We start from the raw sequence: 25,243 nt of genomic DNA on the forward strand, positions 1-25,243 counted from the left end.
TGAAAGAGACCGCGCCGCTATTCACAGCCTGTTATTCACGCCTGTGTGCAAAAACTCCAGGAGGATGTGAAAACCACGTGACTGCCATCAAGCCTGGGCGAAACGCAAATATGGCATTTGTGTTAATTCTGTTAGCGAAATCTTCACTGATGTCTTTTAAACTATTTCGTTTTGTTTTCTTGTTATAATTCGCACTTTTTTTAAGGCACCGTGGTTCGCCACTAGCTGGTTGCAGATCTGTTAAGTGCATTTTATTAACTTGTTTTAAGAAGAACTTTAAGAATATTCTGTTTGTCCTGTGGCGCCTCCGCCCATGTTAAAAACAGATCAATGAAACTTTACAAAAACTTTTAAAACCAAGCAATCAGGGCAGTTGTCTCACGAGGTAATGTATATCCTTAAAACAAAGGGGCTGTTGTCGATTTTTCAAAATGTGCTCACTATCGCCAGGTAGTTCTCCACTTAGTAAAATGTTTTCGCAAAAGTTGACGAGGAGGGAGTGGGAGGGGGAGTGGGGGCGGAAAGACAAGCGCGCACTGAAGTTGACGAGGAGGGAGTGGGAGGGGGAGTGGGGGCGGGCACAGTGGTGCGGGACATCAAAGGGGCCCCGAAAGTGAAAGAAAACGAGTGCTTTCAGGCTGCCAAATGGTGCGCGCGCCCGGGGCACATGCACTGTAGTTGGAGGCCTGAAAGCACTCGTTTGCACTTCCAAAACGCGCTTACTATAAGTCTCGCCAGAGCAGCGCTAAAGCGCTGTCTCAGGCGAGACCTAAAAAGGTAACAACGTTTTAGAAATAGCAAACACTGATAGGGAATGCAAGATTGAGTAAAGCATGTGAAATGTAAGCAGAAACAATATAGATACCTTAACACTGGTTGTGAATTAAACCAATGTGGCCACTTTGCAACCACTTTATCTTGCTATATTTAGGTTTTTTTTGTTGTAGTTTTATTTATTTTTTCTCAAAGCTCCGAGGATGCACTTTTGAATTGAAAAATGTTTGAAAAAGATGACATTTGCAGCCAAAGGTTTTGGATCCATTTCATAGGGCAACAAAGCAAGGAAAGGAAAGAGAGGGTAAAAGCCGTTTGTTAAAGTAATGGTTTTCAGCAAGTGAGGAGGAGCGAGACAGAGATGAAGAGAAAGAAAGAGAGAGGGGGAGGGGCAGCGGTAGAACAGGAGAGGTGAACACTGACTGTTGTTAAAAGAAAAAAGAGAAAACGAAAGATAGGGATGCCATGTTAACCCAATGAAGTTCACAGCCCTCGGTTACAATACACTTTGTTATTTTGGAGGGCAGATTTTGACAATAGGCCACGAAGATTGGCCTTTGCCAAAGCCTGCTTGATATTTTAAGAGCAAAGTTAATCGTAAACTCATACAATGTTCATTATGTGAATCCAGTAAATATAATCCGCAGTGCCACAGTATACAAAGCAGCGTCAATGTGGTTTTAATCGTAAACAGAAACAAGCACGCCTTTGATCGTATTTATCGTCGTGTATTTAGAATTACAAATTCGTGCAGAAAGCATTTTAAAATCTACAGAAGGAAACTACTGTCTCTCGTGGTCTCTCTATAGAGAAGCCTCAAAAAGATCAACATTTCCAGTGTTGTATATTAACGTTAACGCAACACGGCTGTCCGATATTATTTCACACATAAAGGTTAGTTAACCAGTTAAATAAAAAAAAGTGGAGGTCGGAAACAAATTGGCATAAAATCGTAATATCGTTGTGAAAGACACAGTAACCCATATTGAACATCGCAAACGCATCGCAATGAAAGTCCCTCTGTCTCCACAAAGCGGGGGGAGACACGCACTGACTGCTTGTGGCACGCGCACAGGCGATATTGCGCAATAAACAGACCACGCTGATGTCTTAAGCGTAAAAGGCCATTTATTAGGACCAGGCTGCACAACAATAAACAATAACCCAATAACATCAATAACAAACCCCCACATCAACTCTTCATCCCTTCACTCTTTTCACCCACTCTGAACTCACATCTCCTACCACTCCATGCCCATTCCGTTCCTCATCCATTTCCACAAATCTCCAAGCATCCTCCCCAGTATCACCTGGCATTCCACTCATGCCTCCAGTTCCCCACATCATTCACTCTTCCCACCTGAGGTATGGGTGCGCCCGCTATTGACTCCCCCCCCCCCACCCCTCCGAAGTATCGCCAACCAGGGAACCTGCCCCCCCCCCCCCCGGGGCGCAGACAATGTATCTTTCGTCCCCCACCTATTCAAGCATCCCTGCGACACCAAATCGCCTCATTCCATAGCTTGCTAACCACATCCCTCATCTCCATCATATAATAAGCATTCCCCAATCTCAAAAGATGCACTCCGTCGTCCCTAAACAGTAGCGGTTCCTCCAGTCGCAGTCCAGCGTGAGCAATAACCTGAATGTACTTCTCCCCACAGAAAACCCGCATCGCTCTGTTGAGCTTCCGTCGTGCTTTTTCCACAGCCCCGTGTTTGATGGCACCCCTCCATACTTTCCTAGGAACAAACTCAGTCCAGGCAATGCAAGTCCCTGCCAGCCTGTGTTTCAAAACCTCCAAGTCTCTCTGCATCAGCTGTGAAAGCGCCAAACCCAACAGCCGAACCAAATCCTTCTCTCCCAAATGTATGAACGACAGATCAGGGCATCCCTTCTGGGGAACCATCTTCGCGAGCCAGGGCAATAGTGCCCCCCATCGCATCCCCCCTTTTCCCCACCAATGCACCTCATGATGTTGTCCTTTGAGTCCCAGGTTACGGCCGTACACCTGTTGCACTGCATACTTGGAAGCCCAATGAATGAAGGAATGACCCACGATCCAAGTGACCGTCTTGGTCCCCGGTCCACCCACGCAACCTACGGGAGAAAAATATGTTAGAAACACAGTTTAAAACCAGGCACCCATTCCCCCAACACCTAGCACCTGGCCCCCAGGCTCCTCACTTACGAACATACCGCTCACAGCACCGAGACTTCCACCTCCCAATCTGCCGAATCCTGTCCCAGGACCAACCCAGCCAGGCCGCCGCTGTCGCCGCCCCAATACGGAAAGAGTGGGTCCCAAAACCTGCCAGCTCCAAGCCCAAGCGCCTCAAAGCCATACGCAGCACCGCCAATAACTGTCCCGCAGACACCCTCGCCCCAGACACGTGACAAAATATCTCACCACTCGCAACCCGCGTGGAAAGCACAAACGTCCTCCATTCAGCCACCGGGCACACACCCCCACAACCATTCTCACACAACCAAACCCACTTACCCCGCCCCAACTGATCCGTTTTGGACTGACCCAACCAAATCCCCAGTTGCCCCGCATCCAACCTGATCTCCTCATACCGTCTGCCACACACTGCCCGCGTACCCAGCCAGAGACCCGAAAAGCCCCAGAAAAAAATCCAGATCATGCACAAACGGAAAATTAGAACCTTAAAATTATCATAACAATAAAGCGGCAAAACCTCAACCAACCTGACCAACAGTTCAAACGTGATCGCCTCCCGCAATACCCTTCCCCCCCTACTCTCCCTGCCCCAACCTCTGATTACCCTACTTATAATCACATCTTTCGTAGGGTCAAAACCAAAAAACAAGCAACAATAGAGCAACACTCCTGCCAATTTTCCTGATATAGTCGCAGACGTCAGCCCTTTGTCAATGCAATGCAATACAAACTGCAACACTCCTTGCTCCACTGCTGAGCGATCTCCAAAAGCAGAATACCCGCGCCATCCCATAAAGGATCCAAACTCAGCCAACGCCAGTCTGTAGGTCCGTCTTGTGGTATCAGCAATAGAGTTCTCAGCCAGGCCTATCACCCTCACTCCCCCAAGGCCCAGATGCCGTCCGGCAGCTCGGTCTTGCACAGATCCGCTCCTGGTGCCAATCGCCGGAACCGCTGCCACTGCGAACGAGACAAAGCATCCGCAATGTTGTTATTTGCTCCAGGGACATGCTTGGCTCGAAAGACCACATTCAATCTTAAACATTTCAACATGAAACTCCTCAGCAAGCACAGCACTCTCAGGTCCCTTGCCCTCTGTCGGTTGACCAACTTGAACACAGTCATGTTGTCCACATGGAACAGCACTGATCTGTTCTGAAACTCAGGTCCCCACACTTCCAGTGCCACCTACAAGGGAAATAATTCAAGAAACGCAATGCTCCTCCCCTGCTTCACCCAGTGAGCCGGCCAGTCTTCAGCGCACCACCTGCCTTCCCAGAAAATCCCAAAACCAGCTGTCCCGGCTGCATCAGAGTAAATCTGAACTTGCCAAACCATCCTTTCGTCCTCAAAGACCAGGGACACCCCATTGAAATCAGTCAAGAAAGTCAGCCATGTCCTCAAATCTGCCCGTACCCCCATGGAGATCCGGGCCCTGTGGTGTGGTAGAACTGCCCCCGACATGGCCATGCAGAGCCGCCTGCAGAACGTCTGTCCAGCCCTGACCACCCTGCACACGAAGTTCAAGAAACCCAGCAGTTGTTGCACCGGCCTCAACTCGATCCTCTTCTCTCCGATCGCCCACAAGAGGCTCGCCTGTATCTCCGTCACTTTCGCGGCAGGGAGCCAAGCTATCCACTGAATGGAATCCAGCTCAATGCCCAAGAATGTCAGACTGCAGCACGGCCCACTTGTCTTTTCGGGGGCCAAAGGGACTCCAAATTGCTGCGACATCTCCTGGAACCATGACAGGGCCCTGCCACAATCCCCAGAGTGTACCTTCCCTAGAAAAAGGAAGTTGTTTAGATAGTGAGTGATGTCCCGATGCCCCGATGCCCACTAATCTGCATAAAAGCCCACTGCAAGAATGTGCTAAACAGCTCAAACAGCGCGCAGGAAATCAGGTATCCCCTGGGCAAAACTTTGTCCACGTAGATGGCCCCTCCGAACTGCATCCCCAGCAGAGAGAAATCCGCAGGGTGTATAGGCAGCAGGCGGAAAGCAGACTTCACATCACATTTCGCCAGTTCCGCCCCTGGCCCACACACCCTTGCTAGAGCAGAGTTTTCAGTTTGAAAATAACTGGGTTTTGAAGCTCTGATATGTCTATTTGTTATATTAATTTACTAATTATTAATTATTAATTATTGGTCTTGTGTAAGTGTTTATACTTACTAATCAACTCGTTTGTTTTAACAAGAGAGAATTACACGTGGGAATGCATAAGTGTGCTATTTAACAATAATGTGCATGTTTTCATGTTTAAACGTTGCTGAGTGCTGTTTATTTTTAAGCACAAAACGCTTTTCGAATTAATGCTTTTCTATGTTGCAAGAGCTAGATAATTGCATACACATAAGGGTATTAGTGGGGTTAACACTGTTCAATCACTATGCTGTGGTAACGTTGTTTTTGTCTCTTTTAATTAAGATGGTCTATTGTGGCCTATTGTGGCCTAAACAAAGATGGCCGATACGTAAAGCCTGGCCTCGAGTAGAATTTGTGACGAGAGAGAGCCTTGCTGAATATGGTCCTGAAGTCAGCTGACCACAGTCCTTGCTTTGCCTGATTGAAATTTTCCGTGAGGACAGCAGCAGTTTTGGGCGATCTCCAAATGAAATGAAGTGTCCTTGGCAGCTTTGGGAAACAAAGGAGCTTTAAAGAAAGACTCTGAACTGTGATCTCATTGCCGAGGAAACGTGGAAGTTATAAGATATAAATGTATTTTTTGGTTCCTGTTCCGTTATGTTTATTTTGTGATTTTTCCTGAGCGGAGATTTTCAAATGTAGCGATGCTACATCCTTTCCTTCTCGCTTTGCTCAGAGGTTTGACGGAAAAAGTTAATACAAATTATGTTTTTCTTTGTTCGACTTGCTATAAGAATTGTTAGCCTAGAGAGGGCTTTGCCACTTGCCATTTGCTTTTGCCGCGTTCCGAATCTGCGTTGGTGAGGATCGTTGCTGAGAGGACTTCGTCTTGAGAGACTTTACCGAGAGACTTGTCCTGACCCGTTCTGACATTTAGCTAGAATAGGTAACTATGAGAAAAATGATTTATTCTGATTGATTTCCTTTGACTAATTTTAGATAAAGCAATATAACTTTGAATATGGTGTTGGTTATTATTTCTTGTCAATTATTGAGTATCCTATTTTGATTATTATTGTATGGATTGTTTAGATTATGTTTAAGGGCAGTCTCAATAACCAGATCTTATCGACCCCGATATAGATGCAGGGTGTTTAGGAGTTTTTCTTTCCAAAGGTTATTGCTGGTAGAGTATTTGAGTGTATGTTAGTGAAATGGGCCCTAGTGTATGAAGAATGTATGTGCGTGTAACTGTGAGATTACTCTATCTGTGGAAGTAGGGATATTATATACACCCTGATCTCTATCAATTTCCTGGTAGCAGAGTAGGATGGTTATTGATGATTGTCTTGATCTGATTAGATTACATATTGATTATTGATTATTGATGTTGGTATATGTACTAATACTATATGTTGGAGTTGTCATGTGGAGTTATATGTAGTGCTTCTGGAATTTGGAAGCTGATAGCAGTTCCGTAGTAGGGCAGAGGGAAGTATATGCTGCTCTCGGGAAAGACGGGATTGTTGGTCCTGTATGTATGCAGGAAAATTCACATTGTCTGAGTTCGGAATCAGTGACATTATTGTATGTTACTATTAGAATATATTTCTGGTATATAAGGAGTGTGTATGGTAGGGAAGGTTATCTGTGAAACTCTGGTCTTAAGTCCCAGGGATCCGTAAGGTTTACCGTTAAAGCTTATCGCGGGAGGAGTAATAGGTACTCTCTGAGCTTGTTTGAGGAACTGGGCAGGGTAAACTGCTTGGTTAATGTGTGTTATAATTCTGTAGTGGAGCAGATTGTTTGCTGTTCTCGGGAAGCAGGATTCTGTGTGTATGTACTATATTTTCTTGTATGAATGTGCGTGAATGCATATACATTTAGTTGATTGTAAGACTCTTTGGATAAGTCCTAGAGGAAACAGTTAATGAATGTATGTTAGAAGGGCAGAGTAGAGGGAAGTGCTACTGTGTCAACGAGAGGTTCTTGTGAAATAGATTTCTTTTACTATTCTGTGGTTAGCGAAGCAGACAATGGAGATGTTTATATGTTGTAACTAATAGATTTTGTAGAAATTTTGACACGAAGTCTACTGAAAAGATTTTGTAAAGGAGGGGTAGACGAGTGACAGGAGACAGGAGACAAGCGACTGCAGCGACTGCTGACGTCAGGAAGACCGCGCTCTGATTGGATAATAGATCAGAATAGTGTTCGCGCTGGGATTGGTGCGTTGGTGTGAGCCGCGCAAGGATTGGAAGAGCTATTCTAGTGACGTAGACGCTCCAGGATTGGTGCGTTAGTGTGAGTCGCGCTATTATTGGTTGAAAATCTGTATTGTATATTTATAATACGGAAAAGAGTAGAGAGCTTTGGTAAAAACTAAAATGTATTACCAAGAAGAGAAAAAGAAGAAAACATTCTTTGGAAAAATTAAAAAGTGGTTTAACAAGGATAAAGATGTTAAGACGAGAGAGGGTGAATTGTTACCTCCACCGAAAACACCTGCATCCTACATGGCTGCAAGATATGGGTATCATACCTGTATATGGTTGGAGAATTGGGTTAGGTATACTAAAGAGGATGGTGTTCTAGCATTTCCAGAACATGGTTCATTTAATTTGGCCGTGTTGAGAAATTTACGGTAAAAGATGTTATGTCTTGACCCGAAACCAAGACCTACACAGTTTGAGGCTTTAGTGGAATGGGAAGAGGAAGTACATGAGCGAGAAAAACAGAGATCTGGAGGACAGTACAGGTACATGTTTGGGAGGAGACATGATCGTGAGACTCATCATGATCGAATGAAAAGGTGGCGAGATGCTAGTATGTCAGAGGGATTATATCCAATGAGAACAGTTGAAGAAGGAGCAGAGAGGGTTCCAGAGTCAGAAATGAGAAGATATGGAGTTAATGAATATGAGGATGAAGTCTTGAATGACATGATTTACAAAAGACCACCTCCATATAGACCAGAACCAGAAGAGAGTACACCAGTTGTTTCTCCAATAAGAGATACAGTTTGTATCATTGAGACAGAAAATGTGACACCTGAATCAAGAAATGGTAATTCTTTCAGGGAGAAAGTAAATCGAAGTGGTGACGAAAATGCAAGAGAGTTAGCTAGAACTACAACAGAGCTGACTGAAAAGATTAGGGAGTTAACGAAAAATCTAGAAGCTGTTACGGTGCCTGTAACAATAGGTCCGGTTATGCCTGTGTTTGACAAGCAGAAAATAGGTGAAAATGGTTTGGTGATTCCATATGTTGGGAATAATTTGATAAGTTCAGTTGGTCCTTCAGGAGATTCAGGAAAAAGGACAGAAAGTAGTGATCTGAGACAGTCCAGACATGATACATGTAGTGAAATATTAGATGCTAGTGAAGCTAGTTGTTCAGGGATGCCAATTTTAGAACCGCAAAAGAGAGTGGTTCCAGTGAGGAAAAATACTGCAATAACAGCTGAAGATTTGAATGATTGGATGAAAGTTCTTCAGAAAAAGGATAAAGATTCACAAGCAATTGATGTGGCTAGGTTACGGGTAGAATTAGAAGAGCTTGTTACAGGGACAGTTCCAACAGAAATTCTTAAAAGTCATCATGATGGTGAACTAATGTTTATGTGTAAAAATATTACCTGGAGAGCGAGAAATACACATGACAGGTTAAGAGCAATAGCGAATGAGCAGGGAGTTGACATTGATAAGGTTAAAGCTTTGCAAAAAACCTACAGGATGGATTTTTCAGAAAAGGACATTGAAAATTTGAATGCAACTGGTAGAACAGGACAGATTAAAGAAATGGTTGCATTATTGCGAAGATGGGGAGATGTAGAAAAATGGAAGGATAGGTGGTATAAGAAAAGAGAGGAATCTGAAGATAGAACAACTTATTCAGCTTTTCCAGTGAGAGAAAAAGAGAAATCAGTGGATAATTATCCTATGAGAGAAATACCCGGAGGAGGATATGTACATGTTCCATGGACCAGACAGGATATTTTATCATTTACGAATGATTTCCCTCGATTGAGAGAAAAGCCCGTCGAGTGGTATAGGCAGGTAGATAGGTTTGTGAAATTGTCAAAAGTGCTGTGGATTGACCTGAATAGTCTGTTTGATATAATTGTTCCAGCAGATTTGTGGACTGAGTGTAAAATAGTTGTGAGTTGGCCTACTGAGGAATATCCAAGAGATCCAAGAACAGGAGCACCAGATCCAGAGGTAATGAGAAAGTATGATCAGGTGATGGTATACCTGAAGAGTAAAGTACCTGCAAAAGAGACAGATTGGGTAAAAATAGATAGAACACAACAGGAAGCAAAAGAATCAGTTCATGCTTTTTACGAGAGGCTGATACTGGCGTTTAAACAATTCAGTGGAGATGAACACCTGGGTGACAAAGATTTGAGTCATTTTGTATACAGATTTGTATATGGCCTGAGACCTGAAATTGGTGAGAGAATTCGTGAGCATACAGTGGATTGGCAGAGTAAGAAAATAGATGAAATTCTGAGACATGCTAAATACTTCAGTGATGAAATTGAAGCAAAACAAAGAAAGCTGAAAGAGAAAGCAATGTGGGCACAAGTGAAAGTTGCAGAAAGACAGGAAGCACAGTTGATGGAACAGGCGAATAATCCAGGAAATAATGCAGGGAATAGACCTAGATATGCAGGGAAAGGAAAGGGGAATCTTGAGGAAGCGAAAAAAAAATTTCCTTGTCTCAACTGTGGCCAATTGGGACATTGGAGGAATGATTGTACGAATCCACCATTAGTGAATAATGAGGGTAAAACCTTAAATCAACAGGTGCAGAACGAGGGGAATAATCAACAGCAGCAACAGCAGAAAGTTGTGAGACAGCAGAGTCAAGAGCCAAAACCGCCCTTGCCGCAGAATAGAGGAGCACAAAAGTATAATCAGGATTCGGGATTCTACAATGATGAGCAGGTAAACAAACCAAGGCGTTCTAATCAGGTACAACAGTACTTGTTAAAGAATGAAGGGAGTGAATCTGAGGGTGATTATTGACGGTGCCGAAGAGAGGAGGAAGAGTGCATACTTGGTGCAACTCTAGAAATAGACCAGGCAGGACCATTTGTGGATGGGAAAATAAATGAAGAAGGTGTTACTTTTTTAGTAGACACAGGTGCGACAAGATCAACTGTCAGGTCAACAGATGTTAGAAATCTTCCTCTCTCGGATGAAGCAATCCAAGTAGTTGGTGTAGCCAATACACAAATCAGAACACGTCTTACGGAACCAGTAAGAGTACAGATAGGGAAATTTTCAGACATGCACAGATTTATTGTCTGTGACACGAGTCCAGTGAACCTGTTAGGTAGGGATCTGTTATGCAAGATGAATTGCACAATTTTCTGTACACCGGATGGAATAGCTTTTGAAACACCAGATGAGGATGTTTTGTACCGAGTGACTCTAGAAAACAGGGAAAGTGAGTTAATTGGTGCATTTGCTGTGTTTCATCCAGAGGATTTGCCTCGAGAGCTGAGGGACACAGTGAAAAGGACAGTTTGGGATTTTACTGGAGAGGATGTAGGATTGATGAATAATGTAGATCCAGTGAAAATTGCAGTGAAAGAGGGAATTACATATCCTAACATTCCTCAGTACAAAATGACACCAGAAATAATTGAGGGAATAACTCCTATAATTGAGAAAATGATTCAGCAGGGAGTCCTGAGAGAACTACTGAGTAGTCCGTGTAATTCACCGATAATGGGGCTAAAGAAGCCTAATGGGAAATTTAGGATCGTACAGGATCTGAGGAAAGTTAATCAAATTGTGGTGGCATGTTGTCCTATTGTGCCAAATCCATCAGTGATCCTGTATCAGATTCCACATGATGCTGAGTGGTATACAGTGATTGATTTGTGTCATGCGTTCTTTTCAATTCCATTGCATCATGACAGCCAGCCGATTTTTGCATTTAGGTTTGGCCAGCGTATTTTAGCATGGTGTCGAATCCCACAGGGGTATACAGAGAGTCCTTCAATATTTAATCAGTTGTTGAAAAAATCGTTGGAGAGTTTGATCATGCCTGAAAGTTCAGTACTAGTGCAATATATTGATGATCTACTTGTGGCATCAAAGACACGAGAAGCTTGTGAAGTAGATACCATAGCTTTACTGAATCATTTGGCAGATGGAGGGTTAAAGGTATCTCCAGCCAAATTGCAATTTTGCAAGAAAGAGGTGCATTATCTTGGACATAATATTGAAAAAGGTCTGAGAAAAGTGACTGATGACAGAATCAGAATCATCAGGGAAATGAAAGCTCCAAAGACCCAGAGAGAAGTGAGGATGTTTCTGGGGATGGTGGGTTATTGTCGTCAGTGGATAATTAATTTTTCGCTGATAGCAAAGCCACTGATTAAACTGACAAAAAGTGAGATGACAGACCCATTGGAACTAGATGGGGAACAAATGGCAGCATTTGAAGAGCTTAAAAATAAAATGTGTGAGGCTCCAGCTTTGGATATGCCTGATTACGAAAAGGAGTTTGAATTGTACTGCAGTGAGAGAAATGGATGTGCACTTTCAGTGTTAATTCAGAAGCATGGATTACTGAGAAGGCCTATTGCGTACTTCTCATCGACACTTGACCCTGTAGCTGTGGGTTTACCAGGTTGTCTAAAATCTGTGGCTGCAACATGCAGGAGTCTGGAACAAAGTGAGGGAATCATAATGGGATATCCTGTAAGGGTATTCGTACCTCACAATGTGGCAATTCTTTTGACAAGAAGCAGAACTCAGTATATGTCACATAGTCGGTTGACTAAATATGAGAAAGTGATTCTAGGAGCATCAAATGTGACTCTTGAGAGATGTGTAAATGTGAATCCAGTGACACTTTTGCCGGATATTGAAAATGTGGGTGTGAAAACAGAAGATGATCATGATTGCTTGGATGTGCTTGAGTACTGTACAAAACCGAGACCAGACATAAGGGATCTTCCCTTACATGAAAGTGATCATGTGTTGTTTGTGGATGGTTCATGTCTGAGAAATGATGATGGTGTGCTATGTGCAGCATATGCGGTGTGCAAAGTTTCAGAGGTTATGGAAGCATCACCATTGAAAGGAGTGAAATCTGCACAGGTTGCTGAATTGGTGGCATTGACAAGAGCTTGTGAAATTGGGAAAGATTTGAGGACGACTGTGATGACTGATAGTCAGTATGGATTTGGAGTGGTGCATGATTTTGGCCAGCTTTGGCTACAAAGAGGTTTCTTGACATCGAGTGGAACTCCAATAAAGAATGCTGAAGCAATTGGGAAATTACTTGAGGCGATACAGCTGCCTAAGGAGTTAGCAGTTGTAAAGTGTGCTGCCCATGGACAAGGGGAGGATTTTATCACGGTTGGAAACCGGTATGCAAATGACATTGCTCAATACTGTGCAAAATCGAATCAGTCAATTAATAGGGAACGAGAGGGGGAAATGTCTTTTTGCTCTGTGATGTTTACTAATGCCTTAGAGACATGGGATGAAGTGAAGCAGTTGCAGGATGAGGCAGGAGAGGAAGAGAAAAAAGATTGGATTAAGGCAGGATGTGCCCCAAGAGAAAAATACCATGTTTGGGTCTATAGGGATGGCAGACCAGTAATGCCCAACTCCATTTTGTCGTCAATGGTAAGGATGTATCATGGCCAGGGACATTTGGGGAGGGATGCGATGATAAGGTCGTTCAAGCAGACCTGGTACAATGCAAAGTTCAGGACAATTGCAGAGAGCATCTGTCAAAGGTGTTTGATTTGTCAGCAATTTAACACTGGGAAAAAGACAGTGGTGAGTCTGGGAACAATAGGCAGAGAAGGAGGTCCTTTTACAAGAATGCAGATTGATTTCATTGAAATGCCCCAAGTGAACAGACTGAGATATGTACTAGTTGTAGTCTGTTTGTTTTCAAGATGGGTTGAGGCCTATCCGACTAGGAGAAATGATGGAGTGACAGTGGCAAAATTACTGTTAAGGGAGTTGATTCCTAGGTACGGGTTTCCAGTGACGATTGAGTCTGATAGAGGTGGACACTTCTATAATGAACTCATGAGTTTGATTTGTGAAGCATTAAGCATACAGCAGAAGTTACATTGTGCATACAGACCAGAGGCTTCTGGTGTGGTTGAGCAGATAAACGGCACAATCAAGAACAGGATTGGTAAAATGTGCTTAGCCACTGGCATGAAATGGCCGGACGTCTTGCCTCTAGTGCTAATGACTATTAGATCTACTCCAGATAGAACTACTGGTTTAAGTCCGCACGAGATAATCATGGGACGTGCAATGCGCCATGCATTTGTACCTGTCAATAAGTTGATGACAATAACTGATGACATGACTTTGGATTACTGTAAAGGCCTGGCTGACGCAGTTCATTCTGTGTTTCACCAGGTTGGAGAAGAAGCTACCACACTTGAGAAGAAGCAAGCTCATGATTTGAGTCCAGGAGACTGGGTGAGGATTAAGGTGCACAGAAGAAGAAATTGCTTAGTTCCAAGGTGGGGAAGACCGAGACAAGTCATTCTAACAACGACAACTGCAGTGAAGTGTGCTGGTGTGAAAAATTGGGTGCATGCGAGTCATACTCTGAGAGTTCCAAACCCAAAAGAGGGAACTGGTAAAGAGTATTTTGAAGAATCAGATTCCAGAGATGATGAAGACCCAGAACCAGTGAGAAAAGAAGCAGAAAAAACTCCAAGAGAACCATTGGGAGTCTCAGAAAGGAGATCAGATTCTGTAAGAGAGCCGGAAATTTCAAAAAGCAGTGAAGAAAAAAGAAAAGAAAAGAGCAATTCCACAGAGATTACTCCTGAATCAGAAGAGGAGGAGACTGAAGAACCACTTGAGATTATACTTGAAGAAGCAGGGTCAGAAGAAGATAGAGAGGGACAGATTGCGGAAGACCCCCGAGGAGGTGTAGGGAACTCTTCTAATAAGCTAGGTGAAGGGACAAGTAGACAGCAAGAAGATTGCGTGTCGGAGACCCGAGGAGGGACAGGAGTAGGGAAGTCTCAAATAGTGGTGAAAGAAACTGTGGAGGAAAAGAAAACTGCTAGAAAACGAAAACAGAAGGCACTTGAAACAGAATTGGATGAGAATGAGAATGAACAAACAGTGGGTCGAGTTCTGAGAAAGAGAACTTGGATTGGAGAAAGAAACAATAAAGAAATTAGGCCGAAGAAGGTGATAAAAGGAGATCGTTGGCCTAACAACAGAGTAAAGAGATTGAGATACAGAGTAATAAGAACAAATACATCAAATGCTGAACAAGTGAATGAAGTATCGAGTCAAAATGAAGTAAAAAGAAAGGAGCAAGAAGAATCAGGAGAACCTGAGGAAATAAAAAGAATAAGAAGACCCAACCAAAAGTACAGATCACCGGAATGGTCTTATGTGGCACTGTCTGAAGAAGGAGAAGAAGAAACAGTGACTCGAGATAATCCGGAGGGGATCTTGAGAAAAGTGGTTGAGGAAAAAGAAGGAATCTTAAAAGTTATTCTGACTGACATTGGAGAAGAGTCAGATGCACAAGATGTTGTTGATGATCTGATACAATTTGATGTTGCTGAAGAAGAAGGAGTGAAAACTGATGAATATCCAAATTGAGTGAACTGAAAAATCACTTGGAGGAAAAGTGAAAAGAGAAAGTCTGAAATTCAGTTGTCTGAAGTAATCCAAAGCATAATAGTAGTGGAGTAGTAGAGGCTAAGTCAAAAGACAAGGTCAAAGTAATAAAATGGCTAACATAGAGGATAATCAAAGTAGATGTGCCTTCTTTAAAAGATGGTGTAGAATGTGCTGCTGCTGTACTGGATTATTAATGCTACTATGGGGAGTTTTAGTTTTATTAGTTACTTTTAAAGTTACATTTGAGATGCATACAGAAAATATGACAGATATAGAGAAGAATTTGCAAAAAGTAGTTTTAAATAGAATTAGTAATACTTACATACACAAAGATAGGTCAATAAATAATTTTTCTAGTAATGTTTTTTCGAAGTTGTTGTACGAATATGTGAAAACAATGGAAGTAAGGGATTGCTACGTTTGTATGCAATTACCTGCATCTGTTTCAGAGGGTGTTACTTATCATCATTTGCCAGCTACATATGGTATTTCATGTAGTATATTAAGTAGTGTTTTTTATTTGTTAGGGAAAGTAGATTATAAGATGTCTAACAGAGATAGTATTTTTGGGCATTTGCCAATGAACAAAGGGCTGAATCCAGCTAAAGAAGCTAACACTTTTGGTGAAATTTTTATTGAAGAAAAAGGATTAACATTAGATTACATTTTTAAGAATAATTTAACTTGCAGTCTGAAAGAAGAGGAGAAAGCTTTCCTGGATATGGTAGAGGAAAGGAGATTGAACATGCATGAGAAAGCAGGGAAATATGAAGTGAGTGAAACAATTTGGGACATTGAGATGGGAAAAGAATTGAGAAATGGGGCTAGTCCAACTTTAGCTCTAGATGTACCACAAAAGGGTAAACTATGCATTACAAGAAGGAAATCCCAATATGATACATATTTTGTTGGGACTAGTGAGTGCCATGATACATACTTCATTGCAACAGGTTGGGGTTTCAGAGGTGGAGAAGATACAGTTTTCCCAGGAGTGTATTATGTTTGTGGGAACAAGGCTTATTACAAGTTGCCTGACCATTGGTATGGCACGTGTTATGTGGGTTTGGTCTTTCCAAAGATTTTTCATATAGATAAAATAACAGATGTAGAACATATTAATTTACTAATGCGTTTCAAGAGAGAAACCTGGTCTGAAATTGTGGGTGATATTTTTGGGGTTTTAATTCCAGCAGTGGGAATTTCTTTAAATGCTTATGGAATTCGGAGACTGTCAACAGTGGTGGATCGCTTATCGACAAATACCGCTGGGGGGTTTCTTTTAGTGAATACGGAATTAAGTGCCGTACGTGCCATGTCAATGCAAAATCGACTTGCCCTTGATATTTTATTGGCCAAGGAGGGTGGAGTTTGCGGAATGCTGAAAGTTCAACATTGTTGCACTTACATTCCAGATGAAAGCAAAGACCTGAAGGTCTATATCAAAAATATTACTGATTTGCATGAAGAATTAGTACCACTTGAAGCTGAGAGTTTATGGACTAAAATAGCTAATAAAGTGATAGCTGTTAAAGATTTTATTGCAAAAATAGGTAGTACTATTATAGGTAGAATATTGCTTCCTTTAACTTGCATAATTATTGCTTTACTGATACTGAGATTAGTGTGTGTGTGTTGTAAAAACAGGGGAGGGAAGAAATTGGATAAAGAGAAGAAAAACAAAAGGTTGAAAAGAGAACCACAAGAAATTGAATTAGAAGAATTGAGGGAGAGTGTTTATTTGGAAACAAAGAGGGATGATGAAAGAGTGACTGGTGTGTAGTGTTGTGTGATGAGAAAAAGACATTTCCGATTTCTCCTAAAATGGGACTAAATTTTCACTAATTTTGTTTTTTTTGGGTTTATTTGGTGATAAAATCACCAAAGGGGGGATTGCTAGAGCAGAGTTTTCAGTTTGAAAATAACTGGGTTTTGAAGCTCTGGTATGTCTATTTGTTATATTAATTTACTAATTATTAATTATTGATTATTGGTCTTGTGTAAGTGTTTATACTTACTAATCAACTCGTTTGTTTTAACAAGAGAGAATTACACGTGGGAATGCATAAGTGTGCTATTTAACAATAATGTGCATGTTTTCATGTTTAAACGTTGCTGAGTGCTGTTTATTTTTAAGCACAAAACGCTTTTCGAATTAATGCTTTTCTATGTTGCAAGAGCTAGATAATTGCATACACATAAGGGTATTAGTGGGGTTAACACTGTTCAATCACTATGCTGTGGTAACGTTGTTTTTGTCTCTTTTAATTAAGATGGTCTATTGTGGCCTATTGTGGCCTAAACAAAGATGGCCGATACGTAAAGCCTGGCCTCGAGTAGAATTTGTGACGAGAGAGAGCCTTGCTGAATATGGTCCTGAAGTCAGCTGACCACAGTCCTTGCTTTGCCTGATTGAAATTTTCCGTGAGGACAGCAGCAGTTTTGGGCGATCTCCAAATGAAATGAAGTGTCCTTGGCAGCTTTGGGAAACAAAGGAGCTTTAAAGAAAGACTCTGAACTGTGATCTCATTGCCGAGGAAACGTGGAAGTTATAAGATACAAATGTATTTTTTGGTTCCTGTTCCGTTATGTTTATTTTGTGATTTTTCCTGAGCGGAGATTTTCAAATGTAGCGATGCTACATCCTTTCCTTCTCGCTTTGCTCAGAGGTTTGACGGAAAAAGTTAATACAAATTATGTTTTTCTTTGTTCGACTTGCTATAAGAATTGTTAGCCTAGAGAGGGCTTTGCCACTTGCCATTTGCTTTTGCCGCGTTCCGAATCTGCGTTGGTGAGGATCGTTGCTGAGAGGACTTCGTCTTGAGAGACTTTACCGAGAGACTTGTCCTGACCCGTTCTGACATTTAGCTAGAATAGGTAACTATGAGAAAAATGATTTATTCTGATTGATTTCCTTTGACTAATTTTAGATAAAGCAATATAACTTTGAATATGGTGTTGGTTATTATTTCTTGTCAATTATTGAGTATCCTATTTTGATTATTATTGTATGGATTGTTTAGATTATGTTTAAGGGCAGTCTCAATAACCAGATCTTATCGACCCCGATATAGATGCAGGGTGTTTAGGAGTTTTTCTTTCCACAGGTTATTGCTGGTAGAGTATTTGAGTGTATGTTAGTGAAATGGGCCCTAGTGTATGAAGAATGTATGTGCGTGTAACTGTGAGATTACTCTATCTGTGGAAGTAGGGATATTATATACACCCTGCTCTCTATCACCCTCACTGGGTGGATCGCATCATCCACCGACGCGTAAAGCACCCTTGAGTCCGCCTCTGCGATGAAATCGTTCACAGACTGTCTTTCTGGCCATGAGAGGTGATGTATCATGTGAAACTCACCCTCCTTCTTCTTAGGCACCACCCCCAGCGGGGAGATGATCAAGTCATCTGCTGGCCAGTCGTGAAATGGGCCCGCTATCCTCCCTTCATCCACCTCCTTCTGCAGTTTGGCCACTACCACTCCCGGCAATTCTTTGGCTGATTTCAGATTGTCCACCCATCTCCTCACCCTGGGACCCTGATAGCCTACCCGAAAGCCCTCTGTGAAACCCCACTGAATCTTCAAAGCCGCTTCCCTGTCCGGGTAACACGAGAGTCACGGGGCCATCGCCTCCACCTTAACCGGTGTAGGCGCCCTTCTGTCCAGCCTGTCCCCTACCTTTCGCGTTTCGCCACTGCTCAGAGGGGGTGACCAGGGTAAGACATTGGGTAAGGGCGTGCTTCCCCCTACACTTGGAGCATTCATGTTTGAACTTGCACGGGTACCATGAGCAATAGCCCAGGTTATAGCTCCAACATGCCCCGGTATTGTAACTACCTGGCTTGGCGGTCTGAGCTGTGCTACCTGTACTGGCGGTATTCCCTCCTGCCCCGCTGTGGGCGGGACGTGGCTGAAAAGACCGATAAGTGACCGGCGAACCGCTAGCCGCGTGGGTAGACGCCGATGAGTGCGTTGATGCCATCCACTGCATCCATAATTCTTCATCCACCTCCCCCCCAATGCTTGTCCGGATTCGCACTAACTCTGGCCCTGAACTCCTCGCCGTAACTCAGCCAGGCGAACCCCCCGGATTGCATTTGGGCCTTCCTGATGATGTCCATGTACTTCAGCAACGCTATGGCCCTATCCAGATGTTTATCACAGTAAATACTAGCGTAAATGAGAAACGCCGAAGTCCAATTTTCCATGTTCACCAGGACCCTGGGCCGTCTAGTCAACTCCCATTCCTCCTCCTTGGAACCCTCCTTCGCCTGTACCTCCCTGTGTAATAACTTAAACACGTCCACATACTCGTGTTTCCAGATTCTACTCTTAATTTTGTCCGACAAATGCGATCACAGGGGCATGGCCAAACTCATGTAGGGCAACCTTTTCTGGTGTTTGTCCTCTGACTTGTCCCCTTTGTCGTCCTTCCCCTCCACCTTGTTGGTCTGAACCCCCGCCGTAGCTACAGACTTAGCATCCACCTGCTTGTCAACCAGTGTAGGCCTGCCCTTTGGCAACCCACCAATCTCCCGCACCGACCCCTCCCCCACACCTATTGACCTACATGCCTTCTTCCTACCCCCTTTTGGCCCACCATCCCAAGCTGTCCACCAAGACCCCTCACCTGCCAGTGATGAGTGCCTGTCTCCGGGCCGTCCTCTGGAGGTGGAAACCTTGGGTGTCTCCGCCTTCTCCTTGCCTGTCGGTTGATGAGGGACCTGCAAACACCAAGTCCACTGTTGCTCTTCCCCTACACCGGTCTGTCATCGTCATCCCTCACCTCCCCGTCCTAAAGCTCCTCACTCTCTTCATCATACTCCAACTCCACCTCAGGCTCCAGCTCAACAAGCGCCCACAACACCTCTCTCACCGCTCTCTTCACACCTTTACTCCTCACAGCACTCGTTCCCCGCCCACCCGACACACACGGCGCCGTTGCCCGCTCCTGCGCCGGAGGGATGGCCGCCGCGGACTGCCCTGCTGCTTCTAGCCGGCGACCAGGGGCCGTCTTGCGCCCTGCCAGGCCATCCCGCACTCTACCGACCTCCGCCGGCTTGAATCCCCCCCTACCCCCAGGTCGCTCCAACCCAGGTGGGCTCCGGCACCATCGGGCCTCAAAGCCGTCCTGGCCGTCCCTACCTGCATCTGCGGCCCCTTGAGGCTCTCCACCCCACCCTTCGTGCCCCTCACAGCTCTGTCTAGCTCCTTCTGCTCTGCCCTCCTTCTCCGAGGTGGGAGTAGGGGGCCCTTCAATCTCATCTTCCCAGACCGCTCCCACCCTGGATGCATTCTGTTCCGCCCGCCTCGCCTCATTCAGCTGCACCAAGAGGCGCTGCTCCCTAATCCTGTCCTCCCACGCCAGTGCCTCCCAGTTTGGGAGGGAAGGGGGGGCAGTAGCCCTGAAACCCCCATCCAGGCTGCAAAAACCCAGGCAGAGGGGCCGCCTCCAGGCCGGGAACCCCACTGCTGCCCCCCACCAGAACTGAAACCACTTGGGCCCCCCTCCCACTCCCAACCGGAACTGGGGTAGCCACCCTGGACCCCCTGGAGAGGTCAATGGGAGTGTCCTCCCACTGCCCCAAGTCTTCTACTACATCCCCTGCGCCCAAACCAGTCACCAGATCCCCAGAACAGGGGCCCCCGCCCCGCCTCCACCCCTGCGCGCTCCAAGACTGCAGCTGCTGCCTCACGCTCTGGCCTAGACCCGTCAGTCCCCATCCCCCTCCCGCCTCCACCCATGCGCACTCACCGGGCTAGATTAGCAGCTCCCCAGTGGTTGCCTGCATAGACGCGGCCCTCCCGCCCCCTGCCCACGGAACTCCAATTGCGGGAATACTGTGCGCGGAGGCAGGCTCTTCCGCCGGCCTCCGCGAACAGGCTCCTTCTTAACAGCGCCCCTCCCCCTCCCAGGTGCACTCTTCCCGGGCGGCAGCGGCTCCTCCTGACACGCCAGAATCACCACTGCCATCCCCGCCGAAGCCGCCCGCGGGGCCCTCGTAAACCCCACCCACGCCTCTCCAAGCATGCCTGAGGAGATCCTCCCGCCCCGCGCGCCCGAGCAACCTCAAGGCCTCTCTCACCTCGTCCGCTGAGACGCCCGACATGCCTGCACCGTCGCAACCTCACTCCGAGCTCCCAGAACCACCGACCAGTGGCTCCCAGCACAAACACCGTCGAACCGCTCCAACGACCGGAAACACGATCCCCTGCCTCAAACTACCTAAAACTCCTTACTGACTACTCCTTTCCCTTTCAACTGAACCCTCCCAAATGATGCCGAGTGCAGGAAGAGGAAGTTGCCTTCCTCCCCTGTGCTCTTATACCCACCCCCTAACTTCACCCCCTTGACCCTACCTGGTTCTTTCCTGCACGAAAGACCCCGGGGGAAGACTAGTCTGTGACTTTGCTTCCCCCGGGGCCCAGCAATGGGAGCTCTGCAATGACAGCCGCCACCGGTTGCCCAATGTAGCTGGGGGTCCCGTGCGGTTTTGAAGTCCAGCAAAGGGGGCCAGAGACTGCTTCACCTCCTCATCCCTGTCTGTGTGTGGGGCCTTTGTGTGGGTAGCTGTATCCTTGCGCCCAGAAGTCCCTGCCCGGAGAGCAGATAGATCTAGGTAGCTGTCAGGCTGGTAGACAGCCTGCTGGTTTCTGCCGGGATGCTGCCTCCCACTCCGTAAATCCTTGCATAGTGCACACCGCGAACCAAGGCAAACAAAATAGACCAGCATACATGAGAATGATGAGAGGGCTGACAGGTAGGCCCACTGACCCAGTTATCGATGTCGGCAGCCAGGGAGGGCTTGGAAGTAGTAGAGCACTGCAGTGTCCCGTGCCCAAGGGAACTGTTCTATGTGGCTTCTGATGGTGACTCCGCCTCCTCCAGTGTTCACCTGTTGTGATATTAAGTAGACTGCATACATTCTTTTCCAAAGTAGTCAAAATTCTCTTTGTGGGCCTGCCGTCCTTTGCGTCTCATTCCAAGTATGCACAACATGTTAGACTTATTCGAAAATGGTTTTCCTGAAAATGTCCTGCAAGATGTTTTTCACAACCTGTTTACTGAAGTATATGTGCTGAAATAGTGAGTATTCTGTACCTGAGTAACGCGTATATGTTTACATGTTGGTGTAAAAGAAATAGTACCTGTATTAACGCGGACGGCCACTTATCAACGAGAATAAATCTGTAGTTAAGCGGTGCTCCTCGGGTAGAAAAGGAAGTGATCTATCAGGTGTGTTATCCAATTAGGAGGCAGGAAAGATGAGGGACGTTGCAGTCAGCGTATGGTTAAGCACCAGGCGGGATTACACTCAGTATTAGTGATTACAGCAGGTCTTGCAGACAGCGCATGCGCACTAATGCGCGACCTAAAAAAGTAGCATCTGTGCTTCACTGGACATGGGCTACTGGAGAAGAAAATAATGTTTCCAGTTTTGGGAAGCAAATGCAGATACTGAGGTCTGTTGTACCTTGCAGGCCTCCATCTCTGCATTGGCAACCAATCCAGGGGGAGGGGGTGCAAATTGTGACCATCCTAATTAATAGTCATTCAGGAGGTAATTTTGTGACTGGCTGTGATTGGGCACTTTCGTATACAGGTTGCATCGCAAATTTAATTCCCATTCGCAAACTAGTTGGTTTTCAAATTGTACACCCCTGATTTGCAAATGGGAATTATACACCTGGCTGTATGTCCCTGTGTGCCACTGCTGTCTTGGATGCTTCTGCATGGAGATTTTCATGGCTGAGTGCAGTGTGTTGACAGGCCAATTTCTAAGTGAAGAGGCATGAGGTACTGAATTAGAAAGTGATCTGCAAGTTTGTTTTAATCGATATAAGATGCTGCATGCTAGCACCTGCACACTTGGAACAGAAATATTATTTTTTCCTTCTACTCTGGAGTAGTCTGCAAACTTTGCTAGCACGCTTGCCCAATGGAGTATCACCTATGATTCTGTAGAACCAGTGACAGTACCTGTGGTAGGACAATAGCAGACGTTTGACTCAGAATCAGACTTCACACTGGGTGGCTACTGGTTGCTTATCTGAAGGTGCCACTACCCTTACCTGCGAGACTCCTTTGCAGAAGCATCTTTTGCATTTGTGAGGAATTATGCATCTAGGTTTTACTACCTTTAGAGGCAAATAATTCTGAATCTGACTGGTGTTACCTTATGTTTACTTATTTATTTCTTGTAAATAACCCATTAAAAAGTCAGCCGATGCTATGCCATGCAGCAGATGCCAATATGGTTAGGCTGGGAACTAAAAACAAGAGTCTAATGTGTTTTGATTCAGAAGACAACAAAGATAAGAGGGGGACTAATATACCCTGTCTGGTAAGTGTGTTGAAAGGGAGTATGAGAACACATATGCAAAGATATTAAGAAAGATCAAATTGGTGTCAAAAATATCTTGCCAGACTTAGGTGATCATGACAGCGGTGTGCCTTCTCTAGTCAAGCTAGGTGAATAAAGCGGTATAGTATGAATCAATCCTTGTAGGGTAAGGGTAAGGATAGCCTATATTTCAGTTCACTTAGGGCAATCAAAAAGATGACATGCTCTGTGGTATAAAATATTGGTGTTCCAACTGGAACATATAATTTATGAGGGGGCAGTCATTTATGCATTTATGGGTACATTTCTTATTGGTATGCAATTTATTATATGTTAATTGCTCCATAGCTAGTTTTTGCCATAGTCTATGAGCTTGGAGGGGGATCCTGTTTCTCCTAGAAGAAGGGAGTAAGCGGTTTGGCCGCTCCTGTCATATGTTGGATAAGAGTCCACTCAGAGCTGGTATTCCTTCCATGTCTGTCGGTCTCAATCCAAGAATCCGAATGCCAGGATCCACCGAGTTTAATGTGTTTCAATATTGCAGCGACTGAGACGGACCAGCTTGAAATTAATTTTGTGGGAGCCTACTCAAGATTTTTTTTTTTTTTTTAATAATGGCTTGGAATTATACATTTTACAGCATGGTTTTGAAATACATTGCTAAAAAGAAGTAGCTTGAACATTCAACTTTGAAGAGGTAATGAGATACTTAAATACTTCAGTTCTAGTACAGTACTAAGGAATGTTATTCCTCCACCACAGTAAATCACATAAACACCTATAAAAACTGTGTGCTAGTCCGTGTGGGGAAACAGTGGGCAGATGATCCCTGAGCCCACCATGCCCTAAAAACAGATTAAATCTCTGAGCATACCAATACTTTTGTTGGGTGCCTTGGGGGCTGCAATCCAGCCTAGGATGACAACAAACCATAGCACAGCGTGCACCGTGGACTCTACAAATATAATATTTCTAGTGGCTCACTGCTGATGGAGCACTCCACAGCACAACAGAGTGAACAGCAATCTTCTCAGTTTGCAGTAACTTCATAACAGCAGGAGCATGACATACTAGAAGGTGAAGGACATTTCTTGCTTCCACTTGTTATTTTTGTGGAGATAAATCACTATATGACCACTTACCCGTAACCCAGTTTTACTGTACCACACATCAATTATTGTGTGGTACCATTACCCTCGACTCCTAATACCTAGCTGCATCATTACAATTTTATAATTTTATCATTTGCAGTGTTGGTGTTTTCAAGTTTATTCATGTGGGATTAATGTATCTCGAGGTAACTGACCTGAAAATGACTGTTACATATTTTCTATTTATGGAGCCAAGATGGAAACACATAAATTTCTATGCACAGGCACAACATTAGATGCTGGGGTGATAGTTTCATGAGTTCACATTCTTCAAAATACAAGGCCCTTTACCACTGATAACTTTAAACTGAAGTTTGAAAAGGCTTCTGTGCGATCTCATAAAGATATTACAACATGGAAACAATAGCTTCCACAGCTATGCATGTTGCTCATTTGACTAACCTTAACATTGTACCTGAACCTCCTGAGGCGGAAGCCGGGAGCACGACTTCAAAGCTAATTTTAGAATTTGAGTGTCACTTTTCTCATTGTAATTTTAAATTGTACCTGACATCCTCCCAGCGCTCTGTTTCTGGGCACCTCTTACGCTCCTGACATACCCGTGCAGCGGATCTTAGCGCTACCACGGGATAAAGTATTAACTCCATTGCGGCCATTTTGCCAAGCCAACAGGCCACGCCCCTTTTTGAGACGACACGCCCCCTGCCGTTAACATTTCCGTATAAATTATGTGCATCTTCCGGAAGCGCAGCGGACGAACGCAGCGGGCGCGCCGTCTGCGCGCCGTCTGCGCGCCAAAGGAAAGCCCGTCTGCGCCCGGCCGCGGCCGGCCGGGCCTAGGGGCTCCCCACCATGCCCAAATTGTACAATACTCTTCTGTGCAGCTCCGCAACCTCCAAGGCCCGTGGCTTTCGGCTGATTCTGCGATTTTGCACATCGCTAGACTGGGATTGAAAGCTCCTTGTCCACTCCCTTATCTCCCCCCCTTCCTTCTCCCCCCCCGGTTCATCTTCCGATGTCCCTGCTCCTCCCTTGCCAGCTACCCTATCAGTTTACTATCTTAATACTAGGTCAGCAGTAAAGCACTG

General features: G+C 44.8%; 1 pseudogene; it reads right to left on the reverse strand.

Annotated features, from left to right (window-relative positions):
- The window catches only part of LOC146871338 (ciliated left-right organizer metallopeptidase-like), a 149,025-nt pseudogene that overhangs the window by 47,535 nt on the left and 76,247 nt on the right, over window positions 1–25,243 (reverse strand).

The sequence above is a fragment of the Triturus cristatus genome, chromosome 1_1 (assembly GCF_964204655.1).
Source record: "Triturus cristatus chromosome 1_1, aTriCri1.1, whole genome shotgun sequence".
Classification (NCBI taxonomy): Eukaryota; Metazoa; Chordata; class Amphibia; order Caudata; family Salamandridae; genus Triturus; species Triturus cristatus.